Source organism: Engystomops pustulosus, chromosome 7 (genome assembly GCF_040894005.1).
Source record: "Engystomops pustulosus chromosome 7, aEngPut4.maternal, whole genome shotgun sequence".
Classification (NCBI taxonomy): Eukaryota; Metazoa; Chordata; class Amphibia; order Anura; family Leptodactylidae; genus Engystomops; species Engystomops pustulosus.
In genome coordinates this window covers 64,482,397-64,500,910 of record NC_092417.1, presented here as the reverse complement: position 1 = coordinate 64,500,910, position 18,514 = coordinate 64,482,397, and the positions used below count along the sequence as shown (strand labels likewise).

The following is an 18,514-nucleotide window of genomic DNA, read 5'->3' as shown; positions in this document are numbered from 1 at the left end:
GTGAAGCAAGAGTTTGGGAGTACCACAACCTTGAACCAGAGGTCAGGAGACTGGCAGTTATATCCAAAGGTGCGAGGTTGGCTATAAGGCTATCAGTTTGCAAAAATGTATCTCACTGACGAACCCTCAAAAGTTTGACCCTTAGCTCAAGAAAGAGACCCAAAACCTTGCAAACTTTGCAATGAGCTCCTTTTATAGATTCAGAGCACATTTCAAAGCATGTTGAACTGCCAAACAATTGCAGCCTGGGATTCTGCATAGTACAATTGTTTCACACAATATAAATATCACATTAACTGCTCATTGGCAAGCATGATAGAATACAGAAACATTCTTTTTGGGCAGTAGATGGCAACAAAAATCACCAATGGATAGCAATAGCAGGAATTAGTTGTTAAACCAATGGAACCTTGCCAGACCCTCTACAACAAACTAGAAAACTAATCAGAGCTGAATTTAGTAATGAACCCTACTGCGGGACATTACATACTTGCTTACATTGTTACTTTGAAAACTAATAATTAATGTAAGCGTTTTGAGCTCAGAATTCACTCACACTCAGCCCTAGTTCATTTTGGCATCTTCATAGTTCTAAATGGCTATAATCTGTTTAAGACTTTTCATCTTCATGATGTAGCAATCATACACTTTTTTGAGAGCGTGATATGTTCCAAGCAACTACATGCTTTTTCTTATAATGACTGACATGAAATATATGACACATAACACATAACAATAGGTAACCAATGGTCAGTATTAGAATTAGCCAAAATTGTTGGGTTTCCATGAGCAACAGAAGAATACAGCTAAGAAATTATGTCTTTACTGGATATTTGAGGACATTGGGGATCATTTACTAATGGGCGCGCTACGTACTTTCATCAGACTGTGCACCTTTTTCACGGCTTACACAGCTTAACTAGGTATTTAAGAAGTATCTACACTGGGATTTTGGTGCAATCCTTTTTTGGTCCAGTTGCACTGGCTTCCATGCAACACAATTTAAGGGGGTGCCGTCGGATGATCCAACTGATTCGGACTGATCGCGGGTTTTAACTTTCGAATTGTGTCGCAAGCCCTAACACTTTGATGTACCAATAAAAAGATGGTAAACTCTATCAGACCTGAACTGGGAAGCGACCAATGCATGATATTGGGAACATGTTCTTAGTGAATTGCGGCACGGTGCTTTATAGACGGACAATGCACTTTCAGTGAACTCCGGCGGGCATGTAAGTAAATGTGCTCCATTGCCAGTGATTGACTGGATGATGTTGTATGGACACACAGTGCTGTCATTAATAATAATAATAATAAAAAAAAACTTTATTTATATAGCTCCATCATATTATGTAGCCCTTTACAAATCATAGGTTATATGAGGAAAGCAATCCCTTCTTGAACACATAACTAAGACTACAATATTTTTTGTCGGCATAGGGCACCTGTAGCTGTTATCCCTTTAATTAGATCAACAAATTTAACTGATGGGGAAGCAACATACAATTCACATTTTTGTAGCTGAATTTTATGATATTTTTCCTTTGGTTCTTTCACAGATAACACTGATCTATTTTCAGCTTTATTCCTTTATGTTTCTTTTTCCCAGGTGAGAAAAAAAGCCCACATACTTTCGATTACTATGTTAAGAGGACGTGTGGGTCAGGTCATAACAAGCTCCGGGTTGCTTTCAGTAAAAGCAATTTGTGAAGCTGTAGCAAACTGATAAAAAAGATGAAAAAAGAAGGGAAAAATAGATACAGGTAATAAAACTATAGACTCTCCTAAAGCAATAAGTAAAAGGGAACAGAGGGGTAGGACATATACCTCCTGCTATAGAGTAGTAAAGATTTAAATGGGTATGCAGTCTAACCGGGTGAGAAATTCTAATGAAAACTCACTTATTCCTGGCATAGTCCCCATTCAGTTCCCTTCTAAATGAATCCAGGCCACAATAAAACTTCCAAATCCAGTGGTACATTCCTGAATTCAACGAAATTTGAGTACAGAGGACATATATAGCATGGAACATAGTGATTAGACAGGACCATCAGCTCCCTGCTCCATCCACCATTCAGATTGTGACTGCCACTGGATTCATCAGTGTGGGGGACAAATGTTGGACATTAAAAGAGAGGGGATTGGGTCATAATAGGGGTACACTATATGTATGGGAGTCAAAATCAAGATTACATTCAGTTGCTGGGTCACAGGAAGGAGGATATTATAGGTAGACGGGGCAAGGGGAAAAGGAAACACATGACAAAAGGGCATTAGACCATGTTGGGGCAAGTAAGGATGGCTTTATACTAAGGAGGATATAATACTGTGTGGGAAGACTGGAGGGTAGAGTTATGGTGTGTGACAAAATGAGGGGCGTAGTTTAGAAGGACAGCTTTCTGTCGTACAGGCAGTTGAAGGGTGTTTGGTAAAAACCCTGGATTTGTCTGCAGTAGCCTATGGGTTAAAGCAGACATATGGTAAGTAGAAGTATTCTGATTGTTCATGTTAGTTTAGCTAGCATGGACCCTTGCTAAAGTCCATACTGGGCCTGCTTACACTGGAGTCGGCGTAGGCTGGTAGTGGTCCCAAGGAAGATCCTGAGTAAAGTGTGGTTGATGTGTCGCTGAAACAATGTATTGGAAGTTATGCAGAGGCAGCCTATGTAAAGGGGGATGTAAATGTGGGGTGCAGTGCGACATGTATGTAATGTGAGGGCAGGGGAGCAGAATGTGGGGTACAGTGTTACATGGATGTAATGTTGGGGTGCAAGGGAGAATATGGATTGCTGTGTGACATGGATATAATATGGGGTTGCAGTGTGACATGGATGTTATGTGGGGGTGTAGAGTGTGTGAGACATGGAGTAATCATGTGGCTCAGACAACATGTGATGACATGTCCGCCAAATCTAAGAGGAGAGAGGTAAGTATATTTCTCATAAAACTTGCTTTCTTAAACTATATTATCTCCAAAGATGAGCATAACTACATTTTAGATACTGATACATTAACAGCTCTATTTACCACTTGCCCAAAATCCATAAAAAAACAAATGACCCTCCTGGCTGACCTCTCATCATCGGTACCAATTCCTTAACTAAAAGACTCAACTCAATTTTTCAGAGAACTCAGCACCTTGCCATTGAAAGAAAATTATTACTTTCTCACATTGGATGTTGCAGCATGATATTCTAACATTCCTCATGATCTTGGATTAAAAGCCATCAATCCCTTACATCTGACTCTACCTTGCCACACTGCCATATCTCCTTTATCATTGATGCCATTCCCTTCTAACCCAGAACTTATTCTGCTTTGAACAAAAACTCTACCACCAAATTTGCGGTACTGCAATGGGGACTACATTCACTACAAGTTATGTAAACTTGTATATAGGAGCTTTTAAATCATTTAACATCCATGACAAACCTCTTTTTCACCACCATATTATCTATTATAAGCGGTACATCAACGACGTGATACTCATTTGGGGTGGCGATGAAGGAGCAATACAATCTTTTGTAAAATCCCTCAACTCAAATAACTTAGGTTTATCTTTTACATCCACCTGGTCCCAACTTTCCATTGATTTTCTCTCCCTCTTTCATGATTCCATACACATTTTCACCAAAGAATTCCCCAGTGCCCACTACCATCAGTGGTTAACCAATATCCCTTTTAATCAATTTCAAAGAGTGATACAAAACTGTACAAAAGACAAAGATTTTCAAACACAATCCTCATTCCTTAAAACACATTTCCAAGCCAAAAAAAATATCTTTGTTCTTTAATTTCAAGAACCTTTGACCATTCCAGGACCATCTCTCAAGCAGCACGTGAGTCCATGAGCCCTCGCCATACATCAGCAGGCAACATGTGATGTAATAGTACTTCACATGTCGGTATGGGCAAAATATGCCCCTCATTACCTTAACCCCTTCCCGACATTTGACGTAATAGTACTGCATCGCGGGAGGTGCGTTCCCGCAAAATGCAGTACTATTACGTCATGCTTCTGGCACCGGCTCCTGAACGGAGCTGGCGCCAGAAGCTGCAGGTGTCAGCTATATATTATAGCCGACACCTGCCTCTAACAACCGCGATCTGCCTCTAAAAACCTCTTTTTCACCACCATATTATCTATTATAATTGGTACATCATCGACGTGATACTCATTTGGGGTGGCGATGAAGGAGCAATACCGCAAAATGCTGTACTATTACGTCATGCTTCTGGCACCGGCTCCTGAACGGAGCTCGTGCCAGAAGCTGCAGGTGTCAGCTATATATTATAGCCCACACCTGCCTCTAACACCCGCGACCTGCCTCTAAAAACCTCTTTTTCACCACCATATTATCTATTATAATTGGTAGATCAACGACGTGATACTCATTTGGGGTGGCGATGAAGGAGCAATACAATCTTTTGTAAAATCCCTCAACTCAAATAACTTAGGTTTATCTTTTACATCCACCTGGTCCCAACTTTCCATTGATTTTCTCTCCCTCTTTCATGATTCCATACACATTTTCACCAAAGAATTCCCCAGTGCCCACTACCATCAGTGGTTAACCAATATCCCTTTTAATCAATTTCAAAGAGTGATAAAAAACTGTACAAAAGACAAAGATTTTCAAACACAGTCCTCATTCCTTAAAACACATTTCCAAGCCAAAAAAAAATATCTTTGTTCTTTAATTTCAAGAACCTTTGACCATTCCAGGACCATCTCTCAAGCCCATGAGCCCTCGCCATACATCAGCAGCCAACATGTGATGTAATAGTACTTCACATGTCGGTATGGGCAAAATATGCCCCTCATTACCTAAACCCCTTCCCGACATTTGACGTAATAGTACTGCATCGCGGGAGGTGCGTTCCCGCAAAATGCAGTACTATTACGTCATGCTTCTGGCACCGGCTCCTGAACGGAGCTGGGGGTCCGCTGCTCCGATCGCAGCCCCGGGACTGCCGGTGCCCGGGGCTGCGCGATCCTCCTTCCTGTAGCCGGGTCCCTGCCTCCTGACAGGACCCGGCTGTAACACACTGAGCATGCGCAGCACAAGCTTGAACAAGTGATCAGTGGATCAATTGTTCAAGCTAACCTGTAAAAGTTAATAAAAATGTTAAAAACATTACATAAAATAATTTTTTAATAAAAATAATTAATTAAATAAAGTTAGAGTCCCCTAAACACAAATATTCCCTATACACATGTAATAAAGTGAAAAAAACACAAAATCGCCAAAAAACCCCACATATTTGGTATCGCAGCGTCCGTAACAATCCGTACAATAACTCAGAAACATTATTGGACCCAGGATCTCTACACAAAAATGTTCTAAAAAGTGATCAAAAAAAGTTATGTGCGCCAAAATGGTATCACTGAAAAGAACAACTCAACACGTAAAAAATAAGCCCTAAACTAGCTCTGTCAACAAAAAAATATTAAAGTTACGTCTCCGAAAATATGGCGATGCAAAAACAAATGAGAATTCCTCTATATTAGTTTTTATCCAGTAAAATTGTAAAAATAAATGAAAAACTATATAAATGAGGTATCACCGTAATCGTAGTGACCTATATAATGAAGATAATATAATATTTTTAGTGTACGGTGTACGACCCCCAAAAAATACGAAAAGAAAGTAAACCAAAATTGACAATTTTCTTTTCACCCATACATTCAAGAGTTAATAAAATCTCATCAATAAGCTAATGACCCACTAAAATGAAGTATTTGTAAAGTGCATCTCATGTAGCAGAAAATAAGCCCTTGTATGTCCAAATTGCCAAAAAAATAAAGATTGTATAGCCATTATAATGTGACAATGCATAATCTGCTCTGAATGGCGCAGCTTCCCTTCGATGTCCTGGCGTGTGCCCATACAGCAGGTTACCACCACATATGGGGGATTGTTATACACAGGAGAGATTGGGTATCAAATTTTGTGGAGCGTTTTGGTATTTTATCCACTGAGAATTTGTACATTTTTTGAAAAACATTAATTTAGCCAAAAAAATTTTACTTTCAAAATTGCATCCGATTTTGTTTTAACCCCTGTAAAACAATTAAAGGGTTAACAAACTTCATAAAAGTTGTTTCACGTACGTTGAGGGGCGTAGTTTCTATAATGGGGTAATTTATGGGGTTTTACTTTTATTTAGGCCTCTCAAAGTGATTTGAAACCTGAGCAGGTCGCTCAATAGCAGGATTTTGCGTTTTATATGAAAATGTGAAAAATCGCACCTAACGTTCAAAGGCCCATAACATCCTACAAAAATAAGAGTATGCATAAAAAACCATGTCCACATAAATTAGACATTTAGTGAATGTTAGTTATTACGTTTTTTTGCGGTTATGACTATGTATGGAAAAAGTAGAACATTTTGAAGTTCAAAAATCAAAAATTTTTCCAAATTTTCACCAAATATCTGATTTTCTCATAAATAAATGCAAAACATACCACCAAAATTTTTCAAATAACCTGAAGTACGATGTGTCACGAGAAAACAATTTTAAAATCACTTGGATATGTTAAAGCGTTCCGAAGTTATAACCACTTGTAGTGACACAGGGCAGATTTGAAAAAATGGGCCGTGTCAGGAAGGTGAAAAGTGGCTTTAGCGTTAAGGGGTTAATATTTTTTCCCCTTATTTCCTATAAGAAATATATACTTTATAAACTTATACAAACTTGTAATTTAATATATATTCTAACCAGTAACAAATCCTTATCCCTTTTCCCTATGATAGATAACTATATATACGATAAACTTATACAGTATTAACTTTGAATCAATTACAGTATATATTCTTAATTATGAACTCTTTCATACCCTCCATTATTCGATAATTCTATCTTCTATTCTCCCCCCTTTAATCCAATATTTATTATTCCACCACTATAAGTATTTTCATTATTTTTTTTTATTTAATCATGACTTTATTATAATGATTTTCAAATTTTATCATACACTTGTCACTTTTGTATAAGTACACTTTTATTTTATTAAATACTCCTGCCTCTGTATATGTACAATAAGTCCTTTTTTGTACCCTATTCTATGAAGTATTTGGGAAAAAGGACAGAGTGCAGCCACAACTATAGGCAATTAGGCATACTGTTTAGCCTAATTCAGGTAATTCCCCACGCCTTGGGATTCGGCACATCTGTGGGCTAGTACACCAGATTTTACTCTCACCTACTACTTCTTGGGAGCGCAATCTCTCTCTTTATTATTTCTCCATATCCTCCAGATAGAAGAAGCAGAAAGAGAATTCATGTAACCCAAGAAACCATGTGTGTGTTGCCAGATTTACAGTAAGTGCTGGTATTACACATTAGCTCACAAATGTCCACTCAATACACAACACCAAGCTTAGTTTTGGTTCTGTTTTTATGTACTCATGTATTTATACGTGTGTATAAAGCCGCAGAACAGGCACCAGGAAGCGGGATCAGCTCTTGCTACCTCAAAACGTCTCTGCTATGCTACAGCAGTGATGTGTGGAGGTAGCACCTCCTCTGGCTGGTCCTGCCTCCCTCCTACATCATCTCAGAGCTCTAGGGAGACTGGATAAGACTGTGAGAGAACGAGGAAAGGTAAGTAGCAAAGTTTTTTGTTTAATACCTAGGAACACTTTATGAAGGGAGATGGAGGAGGACAGGAGGCTACTTTATGAGTGGAGATGGAGAACAGGAGGCTACTACATGAGTGGAGATGGAGGAGGAAGGGAGGCAACTAAATGAGGTGAGATAAAGGAGGACAGGATTCCACAATATGAGTGGAGTGAAGATGAAGGAAGATAGGAGGTCACTATATAAGGCAAGATGGATGATGACAGGAGGCCACAATATGAGGGGAGATGGACAAGGACAGGACGCCACAATATGAGGGAAGATAGACTGGGAGAGGAGGCCACAACATGAGGGGAGATGAAGGGGGACAGCAGGCCACAATATGAGGGGAAATGGAAGAGGGCAGAAGGACACAAAAGTAAAGAGATGATAAAATTAGAGAGGGGTATCATATGTTGCTGGCTGAGTTGCATTAGGTAGTATTACATAGGTCCTTGAGAGGGGGCGGGGCAAAGAAATGGGTCATTATACTATGTAGGGAGTGGCAAGAAGCAAGATAATGGCCATTGTTTCTGAAGAAAGAGAGGGGCTTTTTATCCTTTTTTCTCTAGTCAAGGTTGGGAAGTATGTGGCTGCTGCTCTGGTTGTGATGTCACTGATGGGAGGCATAGTGTTGGACCGGAGCAACGGAGGGGGTAAGTACAACTGCTTTCTTGTTTTGATGCCCCCCATTCCCTCAGTTAGGACAACCCTTTTAATTATGGATGGCACTCTGTATATGTTGATGGGTCGGTAGCCCTACTTTGCTGGAATTGCCTTCCTAAATGTAATTCAAGTACAGAGTGTGAACAAAGCCGGAGGCCGCATTCTAAAAATGTGTTTGCAATTCTAATGCATTAGGTATAATGCACAAAACATGTATGTGTATAGTAAGTAGTAACATGTGTTTTGTCTTTTAATATTAATAATGATGACTAACAATGTCACACTACAAGCATGTTGCAACTAAGAAAATGTATTTACATGTGATTAAACATTTTGGCCAATACATTCAAAAACACAATGCAAATGCATCACGTGAATGCAACCTGAACCAGTTTATGTCTCTAATGCTAGCAGTGGATCATTGGAGAGGCTTCTCCCGGGTCCAACGCTGGGTGTGAACTCAGCCTATAAGTATCTATCTCTGGGTCCCTGCAGCGGCCCGTTGATTAAACAGCCTCAGACTTAGCAAATTAAAAGCCAAACAATAGCCCCCCCGACATGTTTCGCCGGAGAACCAGCGTCATCAGGGGATCGGGGCTAGCTAAGTCTGAGGCTGTTTAATCAACGGGCCGCTGCAGGGACCCAGAGATAGATACTTATAGGCTGAGTTCACACCCAGGATTACTTATTAGACTAGGACAGTCTACAGCCTCACACTTGCGGTTTTTAACTAAGTGTGTCACAAATTTATGATTGAATCTTTTATAAGCAAAAAAGAAGTTATGTTTTAGGCCTGACTAATAAGGGAATAATTTCTTGGCACTCTTTGGGCCCCTTGGTACCAATTGAGCATCGTTGCAACGCCACAGCCTACCTGAGTATTGTTGCTGACCATGTCTATCCCTTTATGACCACAATGTACCCAACATCTGATGGCTACTTTCAGCAGGATAATGCGCCATTTCATAAAGCTGGAATCATCTCAGACTGGTTTCTTGAACATGACAATGAGTTCACTGTACTCAAATGGCCTCCACAGTCACCAGATCTTAATCCAATAGAGCATCTTTGGGATGTGGTGGAACGGGAGATTTGCATCATGGATGTGCAGCCGACAAATCTGCGGCAACTGTGTGATGCCATCATGTCAATATGGACCAAAATCTCTGAGGAATGCTTCCAGCACCTTGTTGAATCTATGCCACAAAGAATTGAGGCAGTTCTGAAGGCAAAAGGGGGCCAACCCGTTACTAGCATGTTGTACCTAATAAAGTGGCCAGTGAGTGTACATACAGTGTTCTTCACAATAGTATGTGAAGAACAATATGTGTGAAGAAACATCTGCAATGTGTTCTTCACTATGTTCTTTCAGTGAAAACATCTGCAAACATCTGCAATGTGTTCTTCGGTGTTCTTTCAATGTGTTCTTTCAGTGAAAAATGCTCAAGTCTCCCATTGACTTCAATGGGGTTCGTTATTCGATACGAGTACCGAGCATCGGGAAAAGTTCGACTTGAGTAACGAGCACTCGAGTATTTTATGTGAGAACACCGTCCGGCACGCGTGTCTTCGGATAACTTAGCAGATGTACGGAAAATCTGCAATATGTTCTTCACTGTGTTCTTCACTGTGTTCTTCACTTAAATGATCCTGTGTTCACTGTGTTCACTGTTTTCATAGTATTCTTCACAGTTCTTCACTGTGTTTCCTTAAGTAAATGCTCGATCTCGAGCAGGCGAGATACTCAGCAACGAGCCATTTTGAGTACGCTAATACTCGAACAAGCATCAAGCTTGGACGAGTATACTCGCTCATCTCTAGTCCTCATGTATTTTTATGGGTTCATAAACACAGCTGAAGATTTTGCTGCCCTATGTCTGAGCCTACTACCCCTAGGTACATTCAACAAAGAATGGATGATAACATACATTATATTGTATAAAAGGTACAAAGAATATTCAACTGTATATTAAGCCTAAGAAAAATATAGGTTGTACAATGATTTCTTGATGTGCAGGATGTACAGTGACCATCTGGAGTCTATTTTCTATTCTTATATATAGGAATTTATAAAGCTGCCAAGCAGCCAGACCACTTAAGAGACATTGTTATAGATTGTAACAAGTGGGAACAAAGCACAAATAACTACTTATAGAATGAGTGAGGTGACTCACATAAACCTTACAATAAAGGCACTTAAGCTTGTCTCCAACAAAATATCCAAAATAAACATGAAGCAATTCAGACACTTTGTAAGGACTTCTCAGTCAAAGAAGCTTTCATGTGTTCTGAAAATCACCAGTTTATCCAATTGAAACCCACCAACTGATTGTAGGAAAAGTTTTTCTATATGTGATTCATATCATTAATATCAACCTGTAAACTTTTGTATTTTCTTGCAATGTAATAATCTTCACAATCTATTGCAATGTTACTACTGGTATGCAGGTTCCTTAAACCATTGTAATGCACTACAAAGAAAACCAACCCCACCTGTAAATGAACCACCAACATAACCCACAATACACACAAAGCTGCCAAAGACAGCACATCTTTCCATGTCACATCCATGTGAAGTTAAACCACCAGCTGTCCATACGGGGTGCCAATTAGCCCCACTGGGATTTTAGTTACCGTATATACTCGAGTATAAGCCGACCTGAGTATAAGCCGAGACCCCTAATTTTACCACCAAAAACTGGGAAAAACTACTGACTCGAGTATAGGCCGAGGGTGGGAAATGCATTGGTCAAACCCCCCCAGTAGTATACAGCCTGCCAGCCCCCAGTAGTATACAGCCTGCCAGCCCCCAGTAGTATACAGCCTGCCAGCCCCCATGTAGTATTCAGCAGCCCCTAGTAGTATACAGCAGCCCCCTAGTAGTATACAGCAGCCCCCTAGTAGTATACAGCCGCCCCCTAGTAGTATACAGCAGCCCCCTAGTAGTATACAGCAGCCCCCTAGTAGTATACAGCAAGTCCCTAGTAGTATACAGCAAGCCCCTAGTAGTATACAGCAAGCCCCTAGAAGTATACATCATCCCCTAGTAGTATACAGCCAGCCTGCCCCCACGGCCCTTAAAAAAATAAACTTATATACTCACCCTCCGATGTCAGCGCGGCTCCCCGATGTCGGCGCGACTTACCGATGTTCCCGATGTCAGCGCGTCCCGTCTTCTTTCTTCTCCACGGCTCCTCTTCATTCTTCCGGCATGGACGCGGACATCTCTTCTTCTAGCAGGCGCATACTAAGACGCGGCTGCTGCTGACGTAATAGTATGTGCGGCCACTAAGAAACCATGGCCGCCTCCATGCCGGAAGATAGAAGAAAGAAGAGGAGCCGCGGAGAAGAAAGAAGACAGGACGCGCTGACATCGGGGACATAGGTAAGCCGTGCCGACATCAGGGAGCTGTGCTGACATCGGAGGGTGAGTATTTAAGTTTATTTTTTTTTTAAGTGGGTAATTTTTTTTGTTATAGACTCGTGTATAAGCCGAGGGGACGTTTTTCAGCACATTTTTTGTGCTGAAAAACTCGGCCTATACACGAGTATATACGGTAAGTATATACGGTAAGTCGATAAGTTGATCTTTGATAATTCGATCAATTGATGATTTGATCCCTTATAAACCAAGCATATAGAATATTAGTCAGTGTTACTTTTACTGTTAAAATTGGTTTGCATATAACTATTGGGGCTAGGAATGGGATAAAATTAAGCCTTGCCATTTTTTTAAAAGATACACAAACCTGTTTGATGTGTGGTTGGTAGTGATGAGCGAATGCAAACTTAAAAGTTCAGGGTTCATGGACCCAACCCGAACTTTAGTTAGACATAAAGATCTAGGTTTGTGGGAAAACAGCTTTTCACATACTGGGAAGGCTATGATTTGCTGTATAAGAGGCAGAATCACATATCCTGATACCAGGCCTATTTCTTCCACCATCTGGCACCCCCTGCAGTATGGCAGTATATGTGGATTTTACTGCCCATGCATTACAATGTGCAATTAACACATTGGTGAATGAATTGGTTAAAACGAAGTAGCCTCGGCTATTCGGAACACCCGAGGCTACCATGGCGACGGATTGCCGCTCCCCTTGACGTCATCAGGGAGCGACGATCCGCGGCAAGATGGCGGCGCCTGTGCGCCGCCGTCTTTTGGAAGCCGCCGGCAGCATTGCCGGTGACGATCCAGGTGAAAACGCCCGCGATCAGTGCTAGCACCGATCGCGGGTGTTACAGGTATGCCTTTTCTGCAATATGCAGCAAAGGCTTACTGGCTAAGAGGGCTCGGCCCGCGAGCCCTCTCCATGCACTGGGACCATGGGACCGTACTAGTACGGTGCGCGTCGGGAAGGGGTTAAGCTACTGCTACAGTGCAGGACCAGACTATTAGCATTTACAGCATAATCCAGAAATATCTTAAAGGTGCTGTTGCTGTATAGTTTGCAGTTCCAACAAAATCTTAAGGGTGCTGTAGCAGTATAGCTTGAATTTCCATCAAAATCTTAAAGAGACTGTCATATACCATGCCATCTGGAACAAATAGCTTGACTCTCCCTTTACTGTGGTTCCGCAAATTCCAACATAGACACACTGGGAGATATTTATCATACGCTGGCGCTCGTGCATGTTTGCAGCTGCATACATCAAGAGGCAGAGGCCTCTTGATGTATCGGGGCAGGAGGCTGCTTCTCGTTTATTCTATGCCTGGCAGGGCCTTTTAAGTAGCCGGCAGCAGCGAGTGCACCAGCGGAGGGACAGTAACGCCCCACACTGGCCCACTCGGCCCAATTTTTTCTATAATTTTTTTTTACATTATTTTAAATACATTGCATTGCCTATTTTTGGAAGGGCATCTTCCCTGTTATTCCCACAATTTTTAAATCCCCCCGTTCCTTACTACCTGCATTTTACGGCCATTTCTGTGTGTTAAAATCTGGGTCCCCATTGATTCCCATGGGGCTCGGGTTCAAGTTGGTGTTAATGTTCATGTGCATGCTATTATGTAAGAACTTTTATATGCCATATGAATTTGAGGTAGATTGATGGATACATATAGTAAGAGATGGATATATATGATTTACAAGTAGCTAGAATGTGGTAGGTAGGTTATGATGGTTGAAAAGATCTATCCATCAGTTTATCTAAAAAAAAAGATAATGAATGAACAAGATGATCAGATTAATTATAAATAATCTAAAACATGCGTTTTCCTGTTATTCAACCAGAGGCAAAAACACTGCGGCAGATGAAATATCAGGAATTGAGAGCATCCAGCATAGTGGATGAAAGGAAGCGAAAAACAAGATTTCCAGCTAACAGCTGTAGCACCGAAGGGTTAAACAGTGGGTGAGAGGTCTGTGTGCTAGTGTATGGGGGCACACACTGGCACCGGGGGCAGCATCTGTAGCTTAGACTTGATTACACTGCCTTTAATGTATGTTACAGCCTTTTCAGCATCACTGCAGGGTATTAGTGAGCTGGGTAGGTGCTGCAGGTAGATCGCTTTAAGACAATGGTGTATATTTATAAAACCCTTATAAGGTTGAGAACTGCTAAGCAACGGGTGCAGGGGGGTTCACTTACCCGCAGTTACCATCACACCAGTACTCTTACTAAAAGCAAAGGTACAGAACATTCTTCTTAAGTGATTAACTATTCAGTGTCCAATCAAATGCTTTCATGTATATTCACAACAAAATTACCGTAGGTAGCCTTGTCATTTCAAATAAAATGTCAGCTGCAGTTCTGAGATTCTTTTTCTATACCAGGAAGCCAGAGCTAGATTTTCCTTTACAATTTAAGGCCGGCAGCTATGAACATAAGTAGCCCGTATGTTGACCTGATCCCACAGACTGCACACATTGCACAGGACGGGAGTCCTTGCATCATACAAAAACATTATGCAAAAAAATAATATTGGTATCAGTGATGAAGTTCGCCCAGCAGGCAGCTAGTTCTTGTAATATGTATTTCTGCATGATGCAAGAACTGGCATACTGTGAAATCTGTGCAGTCGCCCTTCTAGCGGGCTTTAAGGGAAAAAGTTTTAAAAAGTTTACATGTTAAGCTACTTCTAGGGAAAAAGTTTTTAAAAATGTTCATACAGAGCTACTTTCATTTAAAGTGTAAGCGCTGCAGAGATGCACTTTCATTTTATACTGGGGAGTAAATTTAGGGACAGTAAGACATGTGAGACAGTTAGAGGCAGTTTCTTTCACATAAAGGGCTCATTTACTAAGGGTCCATCGGACGCAAAATCGTTGGGTTTCCCGACGACTTCCTTTTTGCACGGAATTGCCTTGGAATTTTGGTGTACGTGATCGAATTTTGGCGCATCGCTCCAGCTTGAACCTGGCAGAAATCAGGGGGCGGGCCGTCGGATAACCCGACGGATTCAGATAAACTGCAGAATTGTGTCGCAAGATCAAGCACTCACATGCACCAGGAAGAAGAAGGTGAACTCCGGCGGACCTCAGCGCAGAAGCGAGGGATGCAGGAACACAGGCGGACCGTGGGATCACGACAGGGCCCAGGTAAGTAAATGAGCCCCGTTGTTTTTAATTTATTGGAGTGACAATCTACTAAAGATCACTTCATTATATAGAAAAAAAGTTATATTTTAGGTCTGACCCATGGGATTTTTTTCTGGCTTAGGACAGACTGGAATTAAATTATGTATGTAACCTTGGCAGCTCTAAAGGGTGAACTAAAAGGTTAATTTATTGGGACATTTTCATCATACAAAGAATTATATTTGTTTCCTGGAATAGTAATATCCCTATAAGGCAGGAATCTGCAGGGATACATTCACATTTCAAGGCCATTTTAAGTAACAAGTTGGCGCCTGAAGACCAGTTCTCCTTAGTTATCTCATTAAAGTTCAGCTATTCATCCAGACAAAAGATAGTTTCAGCAGATGAATACGGGGCTGGAGCAGCAAATGCCGTGTTCTGAATTAAGCCAAGTCTTAAACAAGCTTCATAGTATTAAGCAGAGGAAGTAAATCAGGGATAAGCATATAATGGGGAGTTTATAGTAGCGGAGACTAAAAAATATCCATTAAAAAAGGCAGATGAAGCTAAACTTGAGATGTTTGCCTTGTACGTTCTGAATACTAATGGGCAGATTGGCTGAATCTCAACGGAGTCACTTATAAAACACTGTCTATTCACGGAACATTTGCAAGGTGCTAAAGTTTTAATGTTTTTTTCAGAATTTTTTTCCTTATGCAAATAGATAGACCATGGCCCCCAGGGTGTTGGGACTCCTTTTTAACTGTAACACCCCCGTATATACAGCAGATTCCAAGGTATCAGTCTAGAGTATCGGAAGGAATATAAATGATTTACCAGCATATAAGAGTTAACATATAAACCTGGAAAAAATATAGGGAGATAATAAGAATATTGTTCCCCAGAAACATGAGGGACATGAGGCCCTGTTGTCAACCATTACAGCTCTCCTATACTTTGTAGAATCACTAGGGAAGATATTGGTCGGCCTTCACGTCTACTGTTGCATTGATGTGGCCTCCTCTGAGAGCAATGATGTCACAATTCCCCTTTTCTTCAGTTCCATTAATGTCTCTGTAGGGAACTTTATTCATCTGCAGACTGTAATGAGTCATGCCAAACCCCTGTAGAAAATGCACTCAGAAACATACAGTTGTAAACGTTAAACTATATTACATACTTCACTTTTAATCTCTTTTTTTTATTCTATTTTGACGGTGTAGATAGATGATGTAATCACTTACCTGATGGTTTCCATCATGTAGGCATCAAGCCAGTGACAAAGGAACGTCATCTTCCAGCAACTGTTATGGTCATGTACCACCCAGAACATAGGAAAGACTGCAACCACCCTCTTTCATTTCGAGAAGCACAGACAAAATTTCCAGCAGTGGGCCAAGTCCTTAGAAAAATATCCCTGATGATTAAAAACATACTTTATTTCATAATAGTAAAAAAAAAAGTTCATGGCACCATGGTAAAGACTTAAAGGGGTTTGTCCACAAAAAAAATTCTCAAATTTTAATCCCCTAGCAATGTTTACACAATAAAGAAAATGTTTTACTTCTTACTTTACAATTTTACTCTTACAGTTACAGTTTTATTTACTGTTTTAGCACCTATCACTAGGTCAGTGTAAGATTCCAGAGTGTGGGTGGGGACTCTCTAAGCAGACACATTATGATCCCTGTAGTGCTATGATATGCTGTGTGCTGATAATGTGGTTAGATTATCAGGGGGTACAGGTTTATGTACACTTTCATTTACATTCTGAACATTGTACTTGTATATGACACATAGGAAGAGAGATGAGACAGATCAAAGATGAGATAATGAAGTCCATGGAATGCATATTACACAGTCAGCTCTGCTACATCTTTGTTCAGATAAGCCCCCCCCCCTTCCCCGAATAAAGGACTTATCTGCCAGTAGCTTGTAGCTTTCCTCTCTTTGCTGCTGTTGTTTGCTGGAAAGAGGTCAGTGTGTATCAGTGTGAGCTTGTCCTGGACTGCAAGCGGAGGGGACGCTGCAGAGAGCAGAGAAGAGCTCGGCTCCACAGTGTCAGGCAAGATGGCTGCCAACCCTAAAGTCAGAAGATCCATGGTCGGGAACCAGGGGCCACTCAAATAGTATACACCAGGACTGATAGAACAGGTAAGACTTATATCTCTGAAATGCTGTATTTTTGTTAATAATAGTGAATTAGTGAATGTGTTATTTTGTATATTTAAGAAACTTCTCTTTGTGGGAATACCCCTTTAAAAACTTTAGTTTTTTTCAACTTTAATTTCCACTATTCTCCAAATGATAAACTTATTCTGTATTCTATGGCAGTCACATGGTCCCTCTTGGCACATCTGGGGTTGAGACTGACTAATTTACATATAATGAAGCAACACTTTGGAGACCCCACCAATGGGAAATCCATTGCAGTATTTAAGTGGAGTTCATATTGGTTTATCTGTATCTGACAAGCTATCTAAGAGATTTAGTATTAGCCATAATGTTTGTCACCTTGCTTTCTTATTGGACATCTGTTTCTGGAGGGATGAAATATGGCGAGACATTTCCATAATAATACATAGTTGATCAGTCAATAAAATATTGTGCATCACCTCATGTCATCATGGAAGAGGGCGGCAGAGTGTAATGAAGTATTGGATTCTCATTAGCAGCAGTGACCTGATATGTGGCTGAGATACAATGAGGATCGGAAGAGAAACCACAAATCATTTCATGAGAATATTTCTATCTGTACATAGCTTTATCCAGTCGCTGGAAGTAAACTCATGTAAACTGCTGTTAAATATCAATTTACAACTTACCTACATATGATCTTAGCGTAGTTACCTTGTGATTGCTTTGCTTGCCTTTATCTGAAGTTACTGTATATTAGGGGTCGTCCACTTTCAGCAAATAATTGATATTGTTTGTGTAGTGAAAAGTTATACAATGTTCTTATATACTTTCTGTAACAATTCATTGTGGTTTTCTAGATCTCTGCTTGTTGGTCATGGTCTATTTCCTATGCACTGGAAGCAAACAATGAAGCTTCCTATAGAATGATAGCAAACAGAAATTTTGAAAACCATGAGGAACATATACAGAAAGTATATTGGAAAATTGTAGAACTATTTATTATACAACAATATCAATTATTTGCTGAAAGTGGACAACCCCTTTAATTTGCATCCTCTAGTCAAATCCAGAAGTGCATTCACAATTTTACTAGTTACCATCTGGAATCTGTTAGCACACCTCAATGGAGCCAATGGAAATTGCCGAGTGTGGTGCTCGGCGATCTCCATCAGCCCCATAGAGGTGAATGGAGCAGAACGTTCAAGCATGGTCGTCTGCTCCATTACTCTCCCGAAAAGTGGGACCCCATCGGACCCCTCGTTTTGTGATCTGCCTATATACAACATCAATAAATTTGGATCCTCTACTAATCCTTAGTTACAGTCTGTATTATACTCCAGAAGTACACTCACTATTCTGCTGGTAGAGTGACTGTATACATACATTGCGTTGTTTATACCGTATTGATCCTGAATAACATCTTACACTATACTCCAGAGCTGCATTCACTATTCGGGTGGTTATTACTAGAACCAGTCACAAAGCTTATAATTGATGTATCTGATGTTCTTGTTTTTGCTGCGAAAAACATGTACATCAAACCTGTTAAAGTTGTGATAAATTCC

General features: G+C 40.5%; 1 long non-coding RNA gene across 1 annotated transcript in view; it reads right to left on the bottom strand.

The window, feature by feature from the left end:
• LOC140068799 (uncharacterized) overlaps nt 1–18,514 on the bottom strand; it is an 81,872-nt gene that overhangs the window by 38,754 nt on the left and 24,604 nt on the right. The window contains exon 2 of the long non-coding RNA XR_011848566.1: nt 16,055–16,227. This is a non-coding gene — a long non-coding RNA (uncharacterized lncRNA). The remainder of the gene's footprint in view (nt 1–16,054; nt 16,228–18,514) is intronic.